This window comes from Hypanus sabinus, chromosome 17 (assembly GCF_030144855.1).
Source record: "Hypanus sabinus isolate sHypSab1 chromosome 17, sHypSab1.hap1, whole genome shotgun sequence".
Classification (NCBI taxonomy): Eukaryota; Metazoa; Chordata; class Chondrichthyes; order Myliobatiformes; family Dasyatidae; genus Hypanus; species Hypanus sabinus.
In genome coordinates, this window is record NC_082722.1 from 14,671,087 (window position 1) to 14,695,053 (window position 23,967).

The following is a 23,967-nucleotide window of genomic DNA, read 5'->3' on the forward strand; positions in this document are numbered from 1 at the left end:
TTTGATATGGTGGTTTGAGTATCTCAGAACCTGTTGATGTCTTAAGATTTTCAAGCACAACATTCTCTAGAATTTATAAAGAATCATGTGAAAAAAAAAGAAGAAAAAAATCCAGTGAGCTGTAGTTCTGTGGGCAAAAATGCCTTGTTACTGAGATAGGTCAAAGCTGGTTCAAACTGACGGGTAGATGATAGTAACTCAAATAACCATGCATTACAACAGGGATGGGCAGAAGAGCATTTCTGAATGCACAATACGTCAAACGTTGAGGTGGATAAGCTACAGCAGCAGAAGCCACAAACATACACTCAGTGGCCACTTTAAAGTGTCGACTGAGTGTGCATTTCAATTGACTTGCTGGAATCCTGAATGGCAACATTCTGGCAAAGTGCAAAGGAGACCTAGTAAGATGTTCAGCTAGAATAGCAAATTAAGAAGATAAATGGCTGGATATAAAATACGTCACCATTAAATTTTGCCAAAACCTCTTTTGTGGCAGTGGTAGCCAAGTCCACCAAAGGACTTTAACCATAGTCTTCATACAGAGGCATATCTACAGAAAATAGCGCCTATGGTGAGCACTGAAATTTTGCCCCTGTCCAAAATCTTGACACCCATCTTTTAGATAACTTTACCATAATATCAGCTCAAAAATACAAATCAAGCTCATTAATCTTTTAATCAGCAAATAATGGCACTACATGAAAATTATAACTGCACCTTCCTTGCTTTCACTGATGCAAATTGATCTATGATGTGATCAAAGTCAGTTTTTTCAGTTTCTTCTCTTTCTACACTCAGCAGAGCAAGATCACAGAGTCTGCCTTGACCCATGGGGGCTCTCAAATATGAAAATATTAGTTTTAACTTGCTGAATGATCTCTCACAGCTGGCGATGGAAACTGGGATGATCTGAATAGCAATGCGAAGATTGGAGAAGATCTCCATACTGAACAATACATTCAAGAAGCTCTTCAGGTCTTGATATTTTCGTGTTGACCCGCCTTGATAGCAACATTCTGCAATCCAAAATTTCTTCATATAGCTGTTGTACATCAACATCAGAGCTGTACAATTCACCCAGATTTTCTTTAGGTCGTTACTGTCGTTACTATTTTCTTTAGACTGACTCCTCTTCTGAGTGACTCACTGACCAACACTTCTCTTTCATCATAAAAATGATCTCGGAGGGCTTTGAAATACAGGGCAGCATCGTGGAAGTTCATGCTAGGATCCTGCAGACTCTTTTGAATATGGTCAATGTGAATGAGTACTTTGTTCCAAAATCCTAGCAAAATCAGAAAATTGTAACTCAACATGCAGTTGTACAGCTGCCTTGTGTCACTTCTTGTTTCACTAGTCTCATTTTCATTGTCTATCATGTCCTGGAGAACTTGAAGTATCTCCTCAAGGTACTTGTTGACGGGCTTCACTGCTTGTCCTTACACTCCACCTGGTTTTGGACTCCAAACTAACAACCACAGACACAGTGTTTTTGAGTTTTTCCCAGTGCTGTGTTGAACGAGAGAAAAACACTTAGAGAGCTTTGATGGTTTCAAAAAATGTGACCATCATTGTATCCTACTTGGCTGTATGTACACCCACCGTTGAATGAGTGATTGTCGCAATTCGCAAACACTGCCAGGTTGTTTTTCTCACTTATTCTTTGATGAATGCCACTTCCGTGTCCAGCCTTCACAGCAGCATTGTCATAACACTGTGACTGACAATCTTGTAGCTCCATTTCGTCCTTCTCTAGCTGTTTCAAGATGTCTTCAACCAAGCTCTCAGCATCCTTCTGGCTTATCTGGAAGGAAGGAAGGAGGGACTCTCTAACGGACTGTTTTCCTCTCAAAATCAATTTCCACATACCTCACTGCTTCTGACATCTGCTCATGGTGTGCCTGATCAGGAATTGAGTCGAACGTGAGACCATTGTACTTGGCTTTACGAATGCTTCTCAGTAAACTCTGGCAAACAGTGGATGCCATCATGTGGATGAATTCATTCTGGATACCTGGTGAAAGATAAGACTTTCCAAATGATTGAGGTGTTCTTTTATGACAGGGTCAAAGATGGCCAGTAGTTTCAGTAAGCCAAGGAAATTTGCCACATTGGAGTCATCGTCTAGCTGAAGTGACTCCCTGTGTCCTCGCAAAGCCAGGTTCTGAGTCGCAAGGAATTTTATGCAGTGAAGGATTCTCATCAAGATATCACACCACTTCTGCTTTTCCTTCTCAATCTGTGTCTGAAATACTGTGTCAATAACTCCTCTGTTTCCAACTAAATTCCTTTCCATTTCTTTGAAATGTGTGAGGCATTCCTGATGATTCTTGACATTTTCGTGAGCACTAATCCTTTCAGGTGCTTTCCACTGGTTGAATCTACCTTCCTGCTCTAATGAGGATTGATGGTCTGACAGGGAATAGAGAAGACAACAGATACAAAATGCAGACTTTTTAGAAGGGGAATAGACCAGCATGGGCGAGTCAGTTCCTCACCATGACCATTTCCCAATTTCCTCTTGAACCAAGTTTTGTTCATTGAGCGGTTATTTGTTGGTAGGAAAGGTCCCTCACTGTTCTGGTAATACTTCGAACCCAGCTTTATTATTTCTCAATATGTCAGGCAGAATTGTTTTCCCAGTATCTTTGTCGAACTTCAGAAGTCCAATGTCATGCTGTTCAATCACTTCTGGTATGACAGTTTGAGGCTGTTTGACACCATCCAGTTCACTAGGTTCAGTGTCATCAGGTTCAATCTTGTCAGGTAAAATCTCGTCAATAAACTCAACATCACCACCGCCACCGTCTTTCCCCTGTCATGTCCATGTTTTCTGTGGCAGCCTCACTCTTAATCTCATCTTACTTGGATTTATCTGACTTGACTTCCTCCTCGGCTTGTGACGCATTTGTACTTGATCCACCTTCAGATTCTAACAAACTTGTAGCAGGTGCAGGCGACTCCATACAACGTGTCGAACTACTTGTTCCAGGCTTTTCAAAGAAGGGCATGAAGAACTTGCTCAACTTCTTGGCTTCATCCGCCTCCAACTTTCATCTCTTCCATCCTTCAGCTCCACTTCACTTCTTCGTGAAGAAACGTTTCATGGTCTTCTTACACCATGTTCTGAAATAAGGCCAACCTAGTGCTTCTCACCCATGATAATCAAAGGCAGATCATACATCTGAGAAAAATTCTTCTTTCACTATCCGAGGATGGCTTGTCTGGCTTTTATAGAAACTGCTCAGTGGTGCCCAGGGCACCTGCCATGCCTTAGATACACCACTGGCTTCATATAAAAACGAGATGCTGAGATGTTGGCAAGTTCTTCTAGTGTACTTTTTTTCCAATTTGTAACATTCCAGCCAAAGAATTTATAAATAACAATAGAGAAAACATTAGTCACAGCAGACACTGCTGGTAAGTACATTGACCCAGATAATTCAACATGTCAAAACCTCTAGCCAAAGAGGTTTCATGCCATAGAAAACTAAACTTGATTCTGATTTAATGAATTCAATTAATGAGCAGGTTAGTTGTTTAGTTAATTGCCTCACCCAGATTTCTTAGAAATCAAAATCACAAATTTGTTCTCCACTGCACCAGTTGATTTGGTTGAAGTTTCTTTCATGAATTTTAGCACAATTTGCATTATCTGCCGTACCTCAGAAGGCAGTGTGATTCCATCATTTACAGATCCCATAAATAGAGGATAGGTAGAATGATATCAATCCTTGGGCAACATTCATTTGATGCAAGGACTATAAATTGGACCCTAACAGCTCAGTTAACACCATGCAATAAGCATAAAAGGAGAAAAAATTTAGCAGAAAAAATTCACTGATTCATTTACTACTTAAATGGATCATGAATTCTTGCTGTTCATAGGTGATAGATTTGTAAAGAGAGCTAGTTGTATATGTTTGCTGGAAGTTGATATTTGGAGAATGTCACAGTTTGAGAGATCTTGAAGAAATGTGAAGGAGTGCACTTAAACTTATTGAGGTGAGACAGGGAGAGCTTTTCCAGACGTTCCTGAAGTCATAATGAAGAGAAAATAGTCTGCATAAATTAAAAGAAAGAGAAGGCCTCCAAGCAGGGGCCCTATCCAGAACCTTTTTCAATCTGCAGCACGTGGTCACATTGGCAAGATTAGCAGAGTGAGCATGGGAATTCTCAAAGATCATGGGCTTATCAATGATTCACAGACCTATTGATTCCATTGGCACTGAGTATGCCAAACCAGAATTACAAGATTTGCAGAAGCCACAAGAGATTTTATTTTCCAAAAATTCTGCTGGTCAACAGGTATTCCTAAAACCCTGTGATGGTGAAAGACATGGGACATTCTAAATCACTTACAAGACCATAAGACATAGGAGGAGAATTAGGCAATTTGGCCTGTCAAGTCTGCTCCGCCATTCAATTGTGGCTGATTTTTTTTTCTCTCCTCCTCAACCCCATTTTCCGGCTTTCTCCCCATAACATTTGATGCCATCTCCAATCAAGAACCTGTCAATCTCTGCCTTAAATACACCCCACAACCTGGCCTCCACAGCTGCATGTGACAACAAATTTCACAAATTTGATTTTGGCTAAAGAAATTTCTCCGCATCTCTATTTTGAATGGATGCCCCCCCCCCCCCATCCTGAGGCTGTACCCTCTTGTCCTAGACTCTACTACCATGGGAAACATTCTTTCCACTGTTGTCTAGTCTTTCAATATTTGAAAGGTTCCAATGAGATGCCACCCCCCCCCCCCATCCTTCTGACTTTCATTGAGTACAGATCCATAACCATCAAACATTCCTCATATGATAACCCTTTCATTTCTGGAATCATCCTTGTAAACCTCCTCTGGACCACCAGTACAGCTCTTCTGCAATGAGGAGCCCAAAACTGTCCATAATACTCAAGGTGAGACCTCCCCAGTGCCTTATAAAGCGTCAGCATCACATCCCTACTCTTATACTCTAGACCTCTTGAAATGAATGCTAACATGGCATTTGCCTTCCTCACCACCAATTCAACCTGCAAGTTAACCTTTAGGGTGTTCTGCAAAAGCACTCCCAAGTCTGTCTACATGTTAGATTCCTGGATTTTCTGCCCATTTAGAAAATAGTCTGCACATTTATTTCTATTACCAAAGTGCATGACCATGCATTTTCCAACATTATATTTCATTTGCCACTTTCTTGCCTATTCTCCTAATCTGTCTAAGTCCTTCTGCATCCTATCTGTTTCCTCAACACTACATGCCTCTCTACCAATCTTTGTATCATCTGCAAACTTGGCAATAAAGCCATCTATTCCATCATCTAAATCATTTATGTACAGCATAAAAAGAAGTGGTCCCAACACCAACCCCTGCAGATCACCACTAGTCACTGGCAGCCAACCAGACAAGGATTCTTTTAGTCCCACTTGCTGCCTTCTTCCAGGCAGCCAATACTAACCATCTTCGTAACTTTCCTGTAATACCACAGGCACTTAACTTGGTAAGCAGCCTCACGTGTGGCACTTTGTCAAAGACCTTCTGAAAGTCCAAATATACAACATCTGCTGGATCCCCTTTATCTATCCTACTTGTTATCTCCTCAAAGAATTCCACCAGGTTCATCAGGCAGAATTTTTCCTGTCTTGTCCTGTGTCACCAAGTACTCCATCACCTCATCCTTAACAATTGACTCCAACATCTTCCCAACCATTGAGGTCAGGCTATAATTTCCTTTCTGCTGCCTTCCTCCTTTCTTAAAGAGTGGAGTGACATTTGCAATTTTCCAGTCCTCTGGTACCATGCCAGAGTCCAATGATTTTTTTTTGAAAGAGCATTTCTAATGTCTCCATAATCTCTAATGCCACCACTGTCAGAACCCTAGGGTGCAGTTCATCTGGTCCAGGTGACTTTTAGGTCTTTCAGCTTTTTGAGCACTTTCTCCCTTGTAATAGGAAATGCACCCACTTCTCTTCCTTCACACACTACAAAATCTGGCACACTACTAGTGTCTTCCATGGTGAAGGCTGATTCAAAATACTCATTTAGTTCATCTGCCATCTCCTTGTCCCCTGTTATTATTTCTCCTGCCTCATTTTCTGGCAGTCCAGTATCCACTCTCATCTCTCTTTTATTTTTTACATACTTGAAAAAGCTTTTGCTATCCATTTTGATATTATTTGCTAGCTTCCTTTCATATTTAATCTTTTTCCTTCTAATTCTTTTAGTTGCTTTCTGTAGATTTTTTAAAAAACTTCCCAATCCTCTATCTTCCCACTTACTTTTGCTTTGTTGTACGCCCTTTTTTTTTCTTTAATAGTAGCTTTGACTTCCCTTGTCAGCCATTGTCATTGTCAGCTATTTTGCCATTTGAGTATTTATTCATTTTGGAAACCACATGCCCTGCACCTTCCTCATTTTACACAGAAACGCATGCCATTGCTGCTCTGCTGACATCCCTGCAAGCAGTTCCTTCTAATTTACTTTAGCCAACTGCTCTCTCATACCACTGTAATTTCCCTTACTCTGCTGAAATACCACTTAAAAAGAGCCATTTTGGGACATCGTGGCGAAAAAAAAAGACTGGTATTTTAAAGATTTCACTGGCTAGACAATTCTGAAACTGTTCTGTAGCATACTGCTGACCAGATATCAAAATTTAAGATTACATATTGCAACTTTGCAATAATGTAGACTCAAACATTGCCAGCATCTGGGACAAGGACGTATGTGCATGACATAAAATGCAAGAATAGGAAAAGGAAACAATGTCTGGACTCCCAAACCATTCAGATAGTCAAAAAATAATGGATTGTAGCGGTGTGCTACAAACAGCGCTAAAATTACGACACGGAGTCGGTAACTGCAGTCGAAGGAAAAACTTTATTCGAAAACTTCAGCCTCACTTTTAAGCCTCTGTCAACCGGCCCCCCATGGCGAAGAGGCTCCAAAGCTCTGTGCTCGCAAACCCCCGTAGGCTATCTAATTGTGAGTCGGTTCGCATACGCTAGGAAAAGAGCCGCCACATAACCCCCCCCCAGAACCGGCGATACACCCCCCAATGTCCACAGCCAGGGCCAGAACCTGCTTGGGAGGTCGGCCTCTGCGCCGAGGCGCCGGAAACTCGGCCGGTTGCGCCAGGTCCACATGGGCCGGCTTGAGGCGGTCCACCGTGAAAACCTCCTCCTTCCCCCCAACGTCCAGCACGAACGTGGACCCGTTGTTCCGGAGCACCGTAAACGGCCCCTCGTATGGCCGCTGCAGCGGTGGCCGATGCCCGCCCCTTCGTACAAACACAAACTTACAGTTCCGTAGGTCTTTGGGTACGCAGGTCGGGTGCCGCCCATGCTGTGAAGTGGGTATGGGGGCCAGGTTACCGAGCTTCTCGCGAAGTCTGCCCAGGACTGCAGCGGGTTCTTCCTCTTGCCCCCTCGGGGCTGGTAGGAACTCCCCGGGGACGGCCAGGGGCGCGCCGTATACCAACTCGGCCGACGAGGCGTGCAGGTCGTCCTTGGGCGCTGTGCGGATGCCGAGAAGGACCCAGGGAAGCTCGTCCGCCCAGTTGGCTCCTCGCAGGCGGGCCATGAGGGCCGACTTCAGGTGACGGTGGAAACGCTCCACTAGCCCGTTCGACTGTGGGTGGTAGGCAGTGGTGTGGTGCAGCTGAGTCCCCAAAAGGCTGGCCATAGCTGACCACAGGCTGGAGGTGAACTGGGCGCCTCTGTCGGAGGTAATGTGGGCTGGTACACCAAAGCGGGATATCCAGGTGGCGATCAGGGCTCGGGCGCAAGATTCGGAGGTGGTGTCGGTGAGCGGGACCGCCTCTGGCCATCTTGTGAACCGGTCCACGATAGTCAGGAGGTAACGCGCTCCGCGCGACACTGGCAGGGGGCCCACGATATCCACATGAATGTGGTCGAAACGCCGGTGGGCGGGATGGAACTGCTGCGGTGGGGCTTTGGTGTGCCGCTGAACCTTGGCCGTCTGGCAGTGCATGCACGTCCTGGCCCATTCACTGACCTGTTTGCGGAGTCCGTGCCAAACGAACCTGCTGGAAACCATCCGGACAGTTGTCCGGATGGAGGGATGCGCCAAGTTATGAATGGAGTCGAAAACACGTCGCCGCCAGGCTGCGGGGACGACCGGACGGGGCTGGTTGGTGGCGACGTCACAGAGTAGGGTCCTCTCACCTGGGCCCACGGGGAAGTCCTGGAGCTGCAAACCAGAGACTGCAGTCCTGTAACTCGGAATCTCCTCATCTACCTGCTGTGCCTCTGCCAGTGCCTCAAAGTCTACCCCTTGGGAAAGGGCATGAACGGTAGGGCGAGAGAGCGCATCCGCCACGACATTGTCCTTACCCGAGACGTGCCGGACATCCGTTGTGTATTCAGAGATGTAGGACAGGTGGCGTTGCTGGCGGGATGACCAGGGGTCGGATGCCTTCGTAAACGCAAAGGTAAGCGGTTTGTGGTCCGTGAACGCGGTGAAGGGCCGACCTTCTAGGAAGTACCTGAAATGCCGGATTGCCAGGTAGAGCGCCAACAGTTCCCGGTCAAAAGCACTGTACTTGAGCTCGGGTGGCCGCAGGTGTTTGCTGAAAAACGCCAGGGGTTGCCAGCGACCTGCGATGAGCTGCTCCAGCACCCCACCGACTGCCGTGTTTGATGCGTCCACTGTGAGGGCGGTAGGGGTGTCCATTCTGGGATGTACTAGCATTGCGGCGTCAGCCAAAGCTTCCTTCGTTTGAACGAAAGCGGCGGCGGACTCCTCGTCCCAGGTAATGTCCTTGCTCGGACCCGACATCAGGGCGAACAGGGGGCGCATGATCCGGGCAGCTGAAGGGAGGAAGCGGCGGTAGAAATTGACCATACCTACGAATTCCTGAAGGCCTTTGACCGTGGTGGGTCGGGGGAAGTGGCGGACCGCATCTACCTTAGCGGGCAGAGGGGTTGCCCCGTCTTTAGTAATCCTGTGGCCCAGGAAGTCAATGGTATCAAGTCCGAACTGGCATTTGGCAGGGTTGATTGTAAGACCGTACTCACTCAGTCGGGCGCAGAGTTGACGGAGGTGGGACAGATGCTCCTGACGACTGCTGCTGGCTATGAGGATGTCATCCAAATAGATGAACGCGAAGTCCAGGTCCCGTCCCACCGCGTCCATTAACCGCTGGAACGTCTGTGCGGCATTCTTCAGGCCGAACGGCATGCGGAGGAACTCGAAGAGGCCAAACGGGGTGATGAGAGCCGTCTTGGGGACGTCGTCAGGATGCATCGGGATTTGATGGTACCCTCGGACAAGGTCGACCTTGGAGAAGATCCGGGCGCCGTGCAGGTTTGCCGCAAAGTCCTGAATGTGCGGCACAGGGTAGCGGTCCGGTGTGGTAGCCTCGTTCAGCCTGCGGTAGTCGCCGCACGGTCTCCAGCCCCCCGTCGCTTTGGGCACCATGTGCAGGGGGGAAGCCCAGGGGCTGTCGGACCGCCGGATGATCCCCAATTCCTCCATTCTCTGGAACTCCTCCTTCGCCAGTCGGAGCTTGTCCGGGGGAAGCCGCCGAGCACGGGCATGGAGGGGTGGTCCCTGTGTCGGGATGTGGTGCTGTACGCCGTGCCTGGGCATGGCTGCTCTGAACTGCGGTGCCAGAACCGATGGGAACTCCGCCAGGACCCTGGTGAAGTCGTTGTCGGACAGCGTGATGGAGCCGAGGTGAGGGGCTGGCAACTGGGCCGCGCCCAGGGAGAACGTCTGAAAGGTCTCGGCGTGTACCAGTCTCTTCCTGGGCAGGTCAACCAGCAGGCTGTGAGCTCGCAAAAAATCCGCACCCAGAAGCGGTTGGGCTACGGCGGCCAGTGTGAAGTCCCACGTGAACTGGCTGGGGCCAAACTGTAGCTGCACCTGACGGGTGCCATAGGTCCTTACTGTGCTGCCATTCACGGCCCTCAGGGGGGGACCCGGTGCCCTGCTGCGAGTGTCGTAACTTGTCGGAGGTAAAACGCTGACCTCAGCCCCAGTATCGACCAAAAAGCGGCGTCCCGACCTGCTATCCCACACATACAGGAGGCTATCCCGATGGCCAGCCGCCGTAGCCATCAGCGGCGGCTGGCCCTGGCGTTTCCCGGGAACTTGCAGGGCGGGCGGCAATGGCGGGCTTCTGCGCCCCACCGCTGGTGGTAGAAGCACCAGTGGTCATTGGGCCGGGGGTTAGTGGGCTCTGCGGCCGGGCCTGGACTAGTTTGCTGCCGGGAGCGTGGCTGGGTGATCTGTGCGATGGACGCCCCGCTCACCTTTTTGGCGTTCCACAGCAAGTCCGCCCGGGCTGCCACCTTCCGGGGGTCACTGAAATCCGCGTCGGACAGCAGCAGGCGTATGTCCTCGGGCAGCTGCTCCAGGAATGCCTGCTCAAACATGAGGCCTGTGTGTCCCTCGGCCAGAGACAACATCTCATTCATTAAAGCCGATGGAGGTCTGTCGCCCAAGCCATCCAGGTGCAGTAAACGGGCAGCCCGCTCGCGCCGTGAGAGTCCGAAAATCCTGAGGAGCAGGGCTTTGAATTCCGTGTACTTGCCGTCTGTCGGGGGCGACTGTACGAACTCCGCGACCTGGGCAGCTGTGTCCTGGTCGAGGGAGCCCACCACGTAGTAGTAGCGGGTGTCTTCTGAGGTGATCCGGCGAACGTGGAATTGGGCTTCGGCTTGCTGGAACCATAGGTCCGGGCGCTGTGTCCAGAAACCCGGCAGTTTCAACGAAACCGCATGAACAGAGGCGGCGTCGGTCATTTCTGGTCCAAAAATCGTTTGGACCGTCGGGGTCACCAATTGTAGCGGTGTGCTACAAACAGCGCTAAAATTACGACACGGAGTCGGTAACTGCAGTCGAAGGAAAAACTTTATTCGAAAACTTCAGCCTCACTTTTAAGCCTCTGTCAACCGGCCCCCCATGGCGAAGAGGCTCCAAAGCTCTGTGCTCGCAAACCCCCGTAGGCTATCTAATTGTGAGTCGGTTCGCATACGCTAGGAAAAGAGCCGCCACAGGATAATAAAATTTCAACAAAATCCTAATTCTATTTGGAAACCCATACATAATGAAGTAGTTCACCAAATAATGAAGCAGCTCACCCCTATGTTCAGCAAGATCAAAGCTGATGAGCTGCAAGTAATGTTCACTAACCTAGTGATAGGTCATGACTTTCTCAGTCGAGTGTAGCCACCTTCTTCTGATATTCAATGACATTATCTTTGCCATCATGACTCAGCAAAGTGTACCTCCGTCCATTGTCACTGGACCAAAATCAAGGAATTTGCTTTCAAAATTCAGGAAATAACATTCCAATACAAAACTTCTTGCCTTTCCTCTGTTGCTCGTCATTTCAATGCCCTCTTGACCATAATTGATGTAAAAGGAATCAGAACAAATCAACCCTTCAGGCAGGCAATGATAAGAAAAATATACAAAATCAACCAATGACCTTTGTGAATTTCTGGGCTTACTGTCTCATTGCCCTAATGCTGTGTACCAACAGTGGCTTAAAATGGCAAGTGTGTGTGTATAGGCCTCTGTTAGTCTCAATAGACCATGGATTTGCGCCTTGGAAAGTTTCCAGGGTGCAAGCCTGGGCAAGATTGTATGGAAGACTGGCAGTTGCCCAAGCTGCAAGTCTCCCCTCTTCACGCCATTGATGTTGCCCAAGGGAAGGGCATTAGAAGATGGCAAGTAAGAAGTACTGAAAACTATAGACAGTCATTAGCATGAACTTTTCAAACCTCTCAGCATAGGAAGAGCATTTTCAGACTGTATGAGCAGAAGAATTGGGCTGACTGCCAACAGGCAATAAAACAACACTGGTAGAGTGGCAGGTATGTGAACATGAAGGTTGCCAACTCTAATGTGTTTTTCGCAGAGCTGCTGCTACTCACCTAAATTTTACCTCAGGGATCCTAATAATCTGCACATTAACTGGAGTGCTAAGAAACCCTCAAAGTTAGTCTGAGAGCTTGTATCCTAAGTTATGATCACAATATGTTGATGTATAGCAAAGCTCTGAACCACGATCATTTAGACATTGGGTGGTTTCTGCTTGTGGCGTACCTGAATCTAAGATCTCAGTTATCAGATGAGATCTAAGAATTTTTAGGTTACCAAATATTAAAATTGAGTTATTATTTCCTTACTAGGTTTTAAGGGCCGCAGGCTCTCTGCAATCATATGTTTGACTGAGGTTGGACTACCCTTATCAGATCGTACAGGTTTTCAAATAGCCCTGCGAATGCCTTCAGTATTTTGTCTTTTGAGCACTTAGCAGCAACTTTGCTCACAATGTTCCTGGAACCAGGATTATTCTAATTGAATGTTAGATGTGAATACTGATTGTAGATGAATGAATTTACTGCAAGGAAAGTTTGTGAAGCTGGTAGCAGAGTTGTAAGTTGATGGGGTTTGATTTTATGTGGCAATATCTCCAAATGCTGAATGCTTTAATTCCAACACTGATCTTTTCAGAAAACTGCTACCATTGTTATTTGACTATTTTTCTGAAGGGTTCCTATCATTCTGTGGGAGGAAGACTTCTGTCCTTATTTCTACTTCATTGACCAAGGCCCTAGATGCTGCATTGGGAAATCTTATCTCTGATTACCCTTGGCTTCCAGCAAGTTTGAAAGATCCATGCAATGACTTCTACTTCCAGATACAGCTGCAAAGGAAGTACAGGCTGTATCTAATCAGTACTAGCAAGGTTGAAATGGGGCAAAGCTGGGACCTCTGAAAATGGCCAAATACCAGAATCAGAATTAATATCACTGATATATGTCATGAAATTTGTTGTTTTGTGGCAGCAGTAAAGTGCAATACAGTCGGCCTTCCTTATCCGCGGGTTCTGCATGTGTGGATTCAACCAACCACGGATCAAGAAAATCCGGAAGTTCTCTCTCCAGCACTCATTGTTTGAGCACGTACAGACTATTTTTTTCTTGTCATTATTCCCTAAACAATACAGTATAACAACTATTTACATAGCATTTACATTGTATCAGGTATTATAAGTAATCTAGAAATGACTTAAAAGTACAGGCAGTTCCCGGGTTATGAATGAGTTCCATTCCTGAGTCTGTCTTTAAATCAGATTTGAAGTCAGAACAAGTACATCTGGTATTATTTAGCGTCAGTTAGTCAAATGTTTTTCTTAGTATATAGTACATATTTTACCTTTCTATGCTTATAAAACACTTCAAAAACATAAGTATTTCAGTAATTAAACCACTGTGTTGCTTAGTAATAGTTATAGCTTTTATCGGGGCAGAGCCTTTCACATGCTCCATTAAAATTGTTCAGATCGTTGATTGACTGTAGCCTAATACTTTTCCAATGACCGATGGCGTTTCACCTCTTTCCGATTGCTTTATTACTTCCACCTTATTTTCAATCGTGATCGTGATTATTTTCGTGAACAGAAACACTGCAGATTCAGAGCCTGACTGCTGAGTCCTAATGTCCACCACACTGAGACAGGTTAAATACGGGACTTGAGCATCCACATTTTTTGGTATCCGCGGGGGGTCTCGGAACCAATCCCCCACGGATAAGGAGGGCCGACTGTACTTGGAAAACTAAGTTACAGTAAGAAATATATACTGTTTACCTTACATTAAATGCGATGAGTAGTGCAAAGATAGAGGAAAAATAGCTGGTGTTCATGGGATCTTTGTCTGTTCAGAACCCTTATGGTGGAGGGGTAAAACTGTTCCTAAAATGCTGAGTGTGTGTTTTCAGGCTCCTGTAACTCCTCCATGAGGGGAGCAATGTGAAGAGGGTAAGTCTTGGGGGATGGGGCTCCTTACTGATGGATGCCACCTTTTTGAGGTGATGCCTTTGTAGATGTCCTCAATACTGAGAGCACGGTTCCCGTTAAGCTGCGTGGGTGTGCAGCCACACAATAACTGAAACGTCTTGGACACGTAACCTTTGACTCGCAGCTAGAATTTAATTTTATATAACGTTAATGTTAAAGTGCCTTGCAGTTTTCAGGCTGTGTAAAAATTTCCATCTTAGGGCATTGTTGTTTCTCACAGCTGTTGGAAAAATATTAGGGGGAATGTTGCTGGGGAGGCTGGTGCCCATGATGGAGCTGGCTGAGTTTTCAACCTGTGCAATGGTCTCTCCATACCAGATGGTGATGCAACCAGTTAGAATGCTCTGCTGGTGATATTGTAGCGCAGTGCTGAAATAACGACACTGAGTCGGTGAGCTGCAGTTGCAAAAGAGGTTTATTCAAACTTCGCAGCCTCGCTTTAAAGCCTTCCTGATCCCGCCCTCCCCGGGCGGGAATGCTGTAGGGGGCACGTATTCACAGTCCCGTCCCGTGCATGGGCTTTTCCCTTTGCTGGTGAAGCAGGCCTGGCACCCTCTTTGGGACTGGCCTCAATGCCGGTGCGCGCCGCTTTGTGAGCCTGTTCGAGTGCGCTGGGAAGTGGGTCGCCACATAACCCCCCCCCAGAACCGGCAATACACCCCCCATTGTCCACAGTCTGGGTCGGACTGTTTGGGAGGTCTGCCTCTGCACCGCGGTACCTGAATCTCGACCGGCTGTGCCAAGTCCACATGGGCCAGTTTGAGTTGGTCCACTGAGAAAACCTCCAGCACGAATGTGGACCCATTGTTTCTGATCACCATAAACGGCCCCTTGTAGAGCCGTTGTAGCGGTGTCTGGTGTCTGCCCTGTCGTACAAAAATGAACTTACAGTTTTGCAGGTCTTTGGGTTCACAGGTCGGGTTCTGCTCATGCTGAAAAGTGGGTATGGGGGCCAGGTTACCGAGCCTCTCGCATAGTGATACACCATCAATAACTCACTCTGAGACGTAAAGGCGAGATATCGGCTTTTATTGACTGGAAGAAGGAACCAGCAGTGAGTGACCACCATACTACATCCTGGAGACTGAGAGGCCGGCCCCAGGCCTCGATTGCCTTTATACAGGGGTCTGTGGGAGGAGCCACAGAAGCAGTCAGCAGGGGGCGTGTCCAGACAGGCACACGTAGTTCACCACATTCACCCCCCCTTTGTTTTAAAAGAGTCCCCATGTGGCAAAGTTTCTTACAGGTTAAGTCTATCAGGTGGTCGAATCTGTCGCTGCGATCTACGTAGCACCGGCTGTGATTGCACAGATGCTGGCGGTGGAGGTGATTGCACAGGAGACGGAGGTTGTGCTGGTTCCAGCCCACTAGGGTCCCTCACGCATGTGCGAGGCGCCTGGTATATATGCGTACGAAACACCCGGTATATGAGTGTCGTGAGGAGTCTGTGTAGGGCCTGGTGAGCGCGGTGTCACCTTGGGTACAGGGTTCATAGTTACCGGAGAGTGTTCAGGGTAGTGGTGTGCTGCACCTGCGGGCGCCAGGTCACGGACAGAGACCGTGTCCTCCCGCCCGTCAGGTAAAACCACGTAGGCATACTGGGGGTTCGCATGTAGAAGGTGAACCCTCTCGACCAGCGGGGAGTATTTATTACTCCTCACATGTTTCCAGAGCAGTACTGGCCCCGGGGATGTCAGCCAAACTGGCATAGTGGTCCCAGTGACAGACTTCCTGGGAAAAGAGAATAGGCGTTCGTGAGGGGTGGCATTGGTGGACGTACACAACAGAGAGCGGATAGAGTGGAGTGCCTCAGGGCACTCCTGCCATCGAGAGACTGGCAACCCTTTTGACTTAAGGGCTAAAGGTGTGGCCTTCCACACTGTGGCATTTTCCCTCTCCACCTGTCCATTTCCCTGGGGATTATAACTCGTGGTCCGACTAATAGCAATGCCCCTAGCTAGCAGGTACTGGCGCAGCTCGTCACTCATAAAGGAGGACCCTCTATCACTGTGGATATAACAGGGATACCCGAACAGAGTGAAGAGCTGGCGCAGGGCTTTTATGACGGATGTGGCAGTGGTGTCGGGGCAGGGAATGGCAAAGGGGAACCGTGAGTACTTGTCGATAACATTGAGAAAATAGACATTGCGGTCGGTGGAGGGAAGGGGGCCCTTAAAGTCAACACTCAGTCGCTCAAAAGGGCGGGTGGCCTTGACAAGTTGCGCCATGTCAGGACGGTAGAAGTGCGGTTTGCACTCAGCGCAAATTTGGCAGTCCCTGGACATCGTCCTGATGTCCCCAGGGAGTATGGCAGGCTTTCACGAAATGGTAAAATCGGGTGACCCCTGGATGGCAAAGTTGTGCATGAAGGGCGTACAGCTGGTCGAGCTGTGCGCTAGCACACGTACCCCGGGATAGGGCATCAGGGGGCTCATTGAGCCTGCCAGGCTGGTACAGAATATCATAGCTGTAGGTGGAGAGTTCTATTCTCCACCGCAAAATCTTATCATTTTTGACTTTGCCCCCCTGTTGGTTGCTGAACAGGAACGCAACCGAGCGCTGGTCGGTCAGCAAGGTGAACCTTTTGACAGCGAGATAGTGCCTCCAGTTCCTAACAGCCTCCACTATGGCCTGGGCTTCTTTCTCCACCGCGGAGTGCCGAATTTCAGAACCTTGGAGGGTACGAGAAAAGAATGCTACTGGCCTGCCTTCCTGATTGAGGGTAACAGCCAGAGCAAAATCGGAGGCATCACACTCTACTTGGAAGGGAATGGTCTCGTCCACCGCATGCATCGTAGCTTTGGCAATGTCCCTTTTAATGCAGCTGAAGGCCGCGCAGGCCTCAGCAGAGAGGGGAAAAGTGGTAGACTTGACCGGGGGCGGGCCTTGTCTGCGTAATGGGGGACCCATTGGGTGTAATAGGAAAAAAAACCCAGGCACCGTCTGAGGGCTTTGAGAGTGGTGGGAAGAGGGAGCTCTAACAAGGGGACGCATATGGTCTGGATCAGGGCCAATGACCCCGTTTTCCACGACATACCCAAGGATAGCGAGGCGGGTGGTTCCGAACACACACTTGTCCCTGTTATAAGTAAGGTTCAGAGCTGCGGCCACTTGGAGAAATCGTTGGAGGTTGGCGTCGTGATCCGGCCAGTCACGACCACAGATGGTGATGTTATCCAGATAGGGAAATGTGGCCGTCAGTTGGTACTGGTCCACTATCCGGTCCATTTCCCTCTGGAAGACAGAGACACCATTCGTGACCCCGAAGGGGACGCGCAGGAAGTGATAGAGCCTGCCACCCGCCTCGAAGGCGGTGTAGGGGCGGCCCTCTGGGCGGATGGGGAGCTGGTGATAAGCGGATTTCAGATCTATTGTTGAGTACACCTTGTACTGAGCAATCTGGTTGACCATATCCGCGATGCGGGGTAGGGGGTACGCGTCAAGCTGCGTGAACCTATTGATGGTTTGACTATAGTCCACGACCATCCTATTTTTCTGCCCAGTCCGAACAACAACCACCTGGGCCCTCCAAGGGCTTGTGCTTGGCTCAATGATCCCCTCCCTGAGCAGCTGCTGTACCTCTGACTGAATGAAGGCCCTGTCCCCCGCACTGTACCTCCTGCTTTTAATTGCCACAGGTTTACAGTCGGGGGTCAGGTTGACGAACAGCGGTGGGGGAGGGACCTTAAGGGTGGAGAGACCGCAAGTGGTGTCGGTAGCGCAGCTGTCGGCATGGTTCTGGATGGGACGTGTGGGCCCGTGTGTGTGTGTGGTCAGTAGTGATGAAGTCCCACAGAACTGAGGATTCTGGACAGTGAGTGGTGGGAGGGGCCCGTCATATACCATAGTCACACTTTCGAGATGGCTCTGGAAGTCCAGCCCCAATAGCACAGGTGTGCACAGCTTAGGCATGACCAGTAGCGCAAAGTTCCGATATTCTGTGCCTTGAACCACCAATGTCGCTACACAGCCCGCCCGGATGTCAGTGGAATGCGACCCAGAAGCCAAATTGATCCTCCGACTTACCGGCCGTGTTGCGAGTCCGCAGCGTTGCACTGTGTCCGGGTGAATAAAACTCTCAGTGCTGCCTGTATCAAACAGGCATCTAGTCCTGTGCCCCTCCACCAGGATGTCCATCATTGACCTTGCAAGCTGGTGTGGGGCGCTTTGGTCAAGGGTTACAGTGGCCAGAGTTGAGCCGTCGGGGTACCCGGTAAGCATCGGAGGGTCGGGGGCGGGGCATGCTGACGCAGTCAAAGATGGCCGCCCACATCCGGGGTACCCGGTAAGCATCGGAGGGTCGGGGGCGGGGCATGCTGACGCAGTCAAAGATGGCCGCCCACATCCGGGGTACCCGGTAAGCATCGGAGGGTCGGGGGCGGGGCATGCTGACGCAGTCAAAGATGGCCGCCCACATCCGGGCATGCAAGATGGCGGCCCCCATGTCTCACCCGCAGCGCTGCACTCCGCTGCTAGTTTAGACTTACAGACCTTGGCAAAATGGCCCCGCTTTCCGCAGCTGGAGCAGGTTGCTTCTCGTGCCCAGCAGCATTTTCGAGGATGTTTACCGACTCCACAGAAATAACACAGCACGGGCTTTTGACGGGCCGCAGCCGTGGTCGGGTTCGGGGAGCTTGTGGAATCGCGACTGGCAGCGGCGTTGGCGAATTTGCTCATGGGAACCGGCGGCAGCGGGGTCTGAGGCGTCCATGGAACCGGCGGGGAATCGCGCGGCTGGACAGTGTCAGCATTGTGCAGCGCAGCTTCCAGCATGTCGGCCGTCTCGATCGCCGAGCGTAAGGTAAGATCGGCTTTTTCCAGCAGCCACTGGCGCACGTACACTGACCTCAGTCCCGTCAAAAAGGCGTTTCGTACTAGCAGCTCCGCATGCTGTTCTGCCGTGAGCTTCTTGCAGTCACAAGTTCGGACGAGTGTCTGTAGTGCTCGGAGAAACTCGGCGCCCGATTCTCCAGGCCGCTGTCGCCAGGTAACTAAACGATATCTTGCGTAGTTGGTGTTCAACGGCCGCAGGTACTGTCTTTTGAGGGCATCCAGTGCCCCAGCGTAGGTTGGCAGGTCTCTGATAATTGAATAAACTTTTGGGGTGACCCTCGAGAGGAGAATTCTGTGCATAATGGCAGGGTCAGTTGCACAAACCTCCTCCAAGTATGTTCAAAAGCAAGAACTGCTTCAGGGTCTTGGGGGTCCAAATCCAATCTGTCCAGACGTAAAACGGTTTCCATGTTTTAAAACTTCCAGTCAATAAAATTGATGCACCATCAATAACTCACTCTGAGACGTAAAGGCAAGATATCGGCTTTTATTGACTGGAAGAAGGAACCAGCAGTGAGTGACCACCATACTACATCCTGGAGACTGAGAGGCCGGCCCCAGGCCTTGATCGCCTTTATACAAGGGTCTGTGGGAGGAGCCACAGAAGCAGTCAGCAGGGGGGCATGTCCAGACAGACACACGTAGTTCACCACACGTAGTCTGCCCAGGACTGCTGTGGGTTCTTCCTCTTGCCCCCTTGGGGCTGGTATGAACTGTCCTGAGACGACCAGGGGTGCGCCGTACACCAACTCAGCCGACGAGGTGTGCAGATCCTCTTTGGGCACCGTGCGGATTCCGAGCAGGACCCAGGGAAGCTCGGAAGTTAGGCCCTTTGAGGTGGGCCATGAGAGCCGACTTCAGGTGATGGTGGAAACGCTCCACCAGTCCATTCGACTGTGGGTGGTAAGCAGTTGTGTGATGCAGCTGTGGCCCCAAAAGGCTGGCCATAGCTGACCACAGGCTGGAGATGAACTGGGCGCCTCTGTCAGAGGAGATGTGGGCCGGTACACCAAAGCGAGATACCCAGGTGGCAATCAGTGCCCGGGCGCAAGATTCGGAGGTGGTGTTGGTGAGCGGGACCGCCTCTGGCCATCTTGTGAACCGGTCCACGATAGTCAGGAGGTGCCGCGCTCCTCACGACACTGGCAGGGGGTCCACGGTATCCACATGAATGTGGTCGAAACGCTGGCAGGTGGGGTGGAACTGCTGCGGCAGAGCTTTGGTGTGCCGCTGCACCTTGGCTGTTTGGCAGTGCATGCACGTTTTGGCCCATTCACTGACCTGCTTGTAGAGTCCGTGCCAAACGAACGTGTTGGCTACCATCCAGACGGTTGTCCTGATGGGGGGGGGGGTGCGCTAAGTTGTGAATGGAGTTGAAAACGTGCCGGCACCAGGCTGCCGGGACAACGGGGCGGGGTTGGCCAGCGGTGACATCACAGAGTAGGGTCCTCTCACCTGGGCCTACGGGGAGGTCCTGGAGCTGCAAACCGGAGACTGCAGTTCTGTAACTAGGGATCTCCTTGTCTGCCTGCTGCGCCTCCGCCAGTGTTTCGTAGTCTATCCCCGGGACAGGGCTTGGATGTTAGGGTGGGAGAGGGCGTCCGCCACAACATTGTCCTTTCCCGAGACATGCCGGACATCCGTCGTGTATTCAGGGATGTAGGACAGATATCACTGCTGGCGGGACGACCAGGGGTCGGATGCTTTCGTGAACGCAAAGGTAAGTGGTTTGTGGTCCGTGAACGCGGTGAAGGGCCGACCTTCTAAGAAGTACCTGAAATGCCGGATTGCCAGGTAGAGCGCCAACAGTTCCCAGTCGAAAGCACTGTATTTGAGCAAACACCTGCGACCGCCCGAGCTGAATTGATGTCTTTAATTTGCTGTCTTGTGATGTCTTCTGCCATTTTTATGGTTCTGTCTTTGACAGTCTTTGCAGAGAGGGGCATATCCCTGATTTTCTGCACAATTTCACTCTTGTTTTTAAAGTCCGTGAATAGATGTTCTGAAATCTTAATGAAAGATTCTTTTATATATTCACCATCTGTAAACTGCTTCCCGTGCCTGACTATTTCCTGAGCGGCAATATAACTGGCGTATGTCGTTGATTTTCCAGACTTCATCCATTTCTGGAAATGATTTTTGCTCAGATCAACCTTCCGCATCAGTTCCGAAACGGCTTTTTTTCTCTCATCTCCATCCGGATATTTTTGAGCAAAGGCTGCGTGTTTACTCTGGAAATGCCTTGCGACATTTGACTTTTTGTTGTTTGCTAGTTTCTCATTGCATATTAAGCATACCGGTAAACCAGTCTCGTCAACAGTGAAAGCAAATGAATCTGTCCACGTATCATTAAACGTTCTGTTTTCTTCAGTCACTTTTCTTTTTTTAGAATTCTCCATAGTTGGCTTACCTTGGATCGAAAAATTAAAGAAATCGCGCACTGGCGGGTGTCAGGTATTGGCAGTGGTGACGTATATTAATAGCGATAAAAACACGTTGTAGCGGTGTGCTCACGCAGTCAGTAAACTGCAGTCGAATAACTTTATTCGAACTAAACAGCCTTGCTTTTAAGCCTCCCTCAACCCAGCCCCCATGGACGCAGATGCTGCAAAAGACGCGTACTCACAAACCCCCGTAGGCTATCTCCCTTAGCCGGAATGCTGGCTAATTGTGAGCCGTTTCGGATGTGCCAGGAAATGTGTCGCCACACTTAGATTGTACAAGATCACCATAATCTTCAAATTTAGAATTACATTTCAAAAGCTAACAAACTAACATAAAATACATTTTAATTAAATACTGACCAATTATTTCCCAAAGCCACAGGGAGCCGCAGCACAGAGGTGAAAGAGCCACAAATGGCTCGGGAGCCGCAGGTTGCCGACCCCCGGGTTAGGGGAATGATTATTGGAATGTTTATGTGGAACACGATTCTATCCATTTTTATACTCTAAATTCTCAACAATACTATGAATACATGACTCATTCAGATAGCTTTATTGCAGAATGTCTGAAGTTTGGCATATCTACATACTTCCTTCCTGTAAAATGCAGCAATTAACAGACCCCCTTTGAACTCTAGCAGATTATCTTTCACAAAATTCAAGTTGTACTATAATACACCAAAATGATCGCTGATAATGCGAGTTTAGTTGATAGATATTCAATAGATATGAAAGTTATCAACTCCAAGGTAAAATGCTGGCATATAATCTCTAATAGCAGAACTACATATATTTAATTAATGATAACTTAATATTTAAAGCAGTATTTCTGTGTATTTTTTTTTAGCCCAAGACCCTCTTCTCAAGCACCTTCATACACTTTTTACTTGCCAATGCCCCTCTTAGGCACAATATGCCTTCCAGTGCCCCCATAGTGTAAAAACATTTCTACCATATGCTAATATGAGAGAAATGATTCTGCTTTAAATTTTTATTTGTCTTTAAATCTAGCTTACACAGCATCTGTATGCTGTAGGCAGCTTCGATATCTGTGCAATCCTTGAACTTCATGGTTTTTAGCAAAAGTTGAAATATCTGGTTCAAGTTCTGACAGCAAAAGCCTTAACTTGCCACGCATAACAATGCCCAAGCAGTTTCTGTTTTTTTTGTGAGTATGTGGTTCACTGCATTGAAGCCTCTTTCAACAAGTTAGGAGGATGGAAATACAATGAAGAGCATTTTGGCTGTTCTCAAGGCCAGGAAACTTTGACAGTCTAGCCACATACTATAAAAGCCAACACTTTTTAAAAGCATTTTTGCTGCTTCATCACTCTGAATTGAATTGACTTTATCACTTACATCCTTCATATACATGAGGAGTAAACATTTTTACGTTACATCTCCGTTTAAATGTGCAAAATGCAATTTATAGTAATTTGTAATAAATAGTATGTACAACAGGACAGACAATATAACATAGAAATACAATTGTATCAGCAGGAATTAATCAGACTGAAGGCCTGGTGAAAGAAGCTTCATTGGAGCCTATTGGTCCTGGCTTTTATCCTGTACCGTTTCCTGGTTGTTAGCAACTGGAACAGTTTGTGTTTGGGGTGACTCGGGTCCCCAATGATTCTTTGGGCCCTTACACAAAAGAAATTTAGATAATTTCTTCTTGCAAGCTCTCTTCCTGTTTTTCCACTTTGCAATGAAATGGATTAATCACCCAGTCCAGAATTTCTAGATAATTAAAATCTTTGAATCAATTCTGAAAATCCTTCTTCTCTAACTGCAGGTGTAAGCATTACTCTTGCACATCGCCATCTGTGAAAGGGAGTGCCACACTTTCCATGCAGGGAAACTGTGAGAACATTCTTCTCCCAATGTTTTGCTTATATATTTTGAATTTTCCAATAAAAGTGGACACTGCACTTTTTATCTGGGTTAAATTGTAATTCTAACCCTGCAGTTTCATATTTAGAATGTTCATTTTGCCATAATGTATGCTACATCTCAAGCTCCCAAGCTCTTGTTAACTTTGTGCAAAAATTCAACCATTGTGTAAATAGATCAAAGAAACATTTTTAAGCAGCAGCGTTTTGACAGCCAGTGCACTTCAGTGTGATGAAGCAAGAGTTCAAACTCTTCATTGTTATCTTGGCACAATATTCTACTATTTAATGGATAAGCATTAATCTTGTTGATAGTAGATATTACAAGAATCATGCTTGAAAAAAGTTGCTGGCTGAGGGTTTTGGTTGTGAGATGTTGACAATGATTTACACAAAAGTTTGCAAACAGACTTGGAATTTCTTTTTTCATAAATGCCACCGAACCAACATGGTGACCTGTCATATATGGTGCTTCATCTGTTGCACGAGAAAGCATGTTTCTAATTGGAATACTTTTAACCTCATTGTAGTTTGATTCTCTGTTGATATTTGTTTAACACTTTACAAAAGGGAATCTCTTCATAAACTTTTTCCATTCTTGATAAACTGTACCTACACCATTAGTAGTGCCTTATTAGCAATAAGTTGACTAATCCAGTTGTATCCCAAATTCTGTTTTTTGTAGCTCTGTATAGTTGATACTCAATGTCTTCACTCATTTCATCAATACAATGAGCTAGATTTATTACTGAAAAGAATTGATTTTAAAATACTGGTATCCATTTTTGAGAACAGTGGTGAGCACATTTAATACAGCAGGTGTTACTCATTTTTAACCAATTATATGAGATTTTCCCACACTTTGCAATCATTTTGGAAATGTTATAAGAAGCAATGAGACCACTATCAAGGTCATTTTTAGCATTCCTAGCAAATGACTGAATGCAACGCTTTTCGAAT

General features: G+C 47.8%; 1 protein-coding gene across 1 annotated transcript in view; it reads left to right on the forward strand.

The window, feature by feature from the left end:
* Nucleotides 1–23,967, forward strand: part of LOC132406703 (testis, prostate and placenta-expressed protein-like) — a 166,477-nt gene that overhangs the window by 58,866 nt on the left and 83,644 nt on the right. The gene's annotated exons all lie outside the window — the stretch shown is intronic.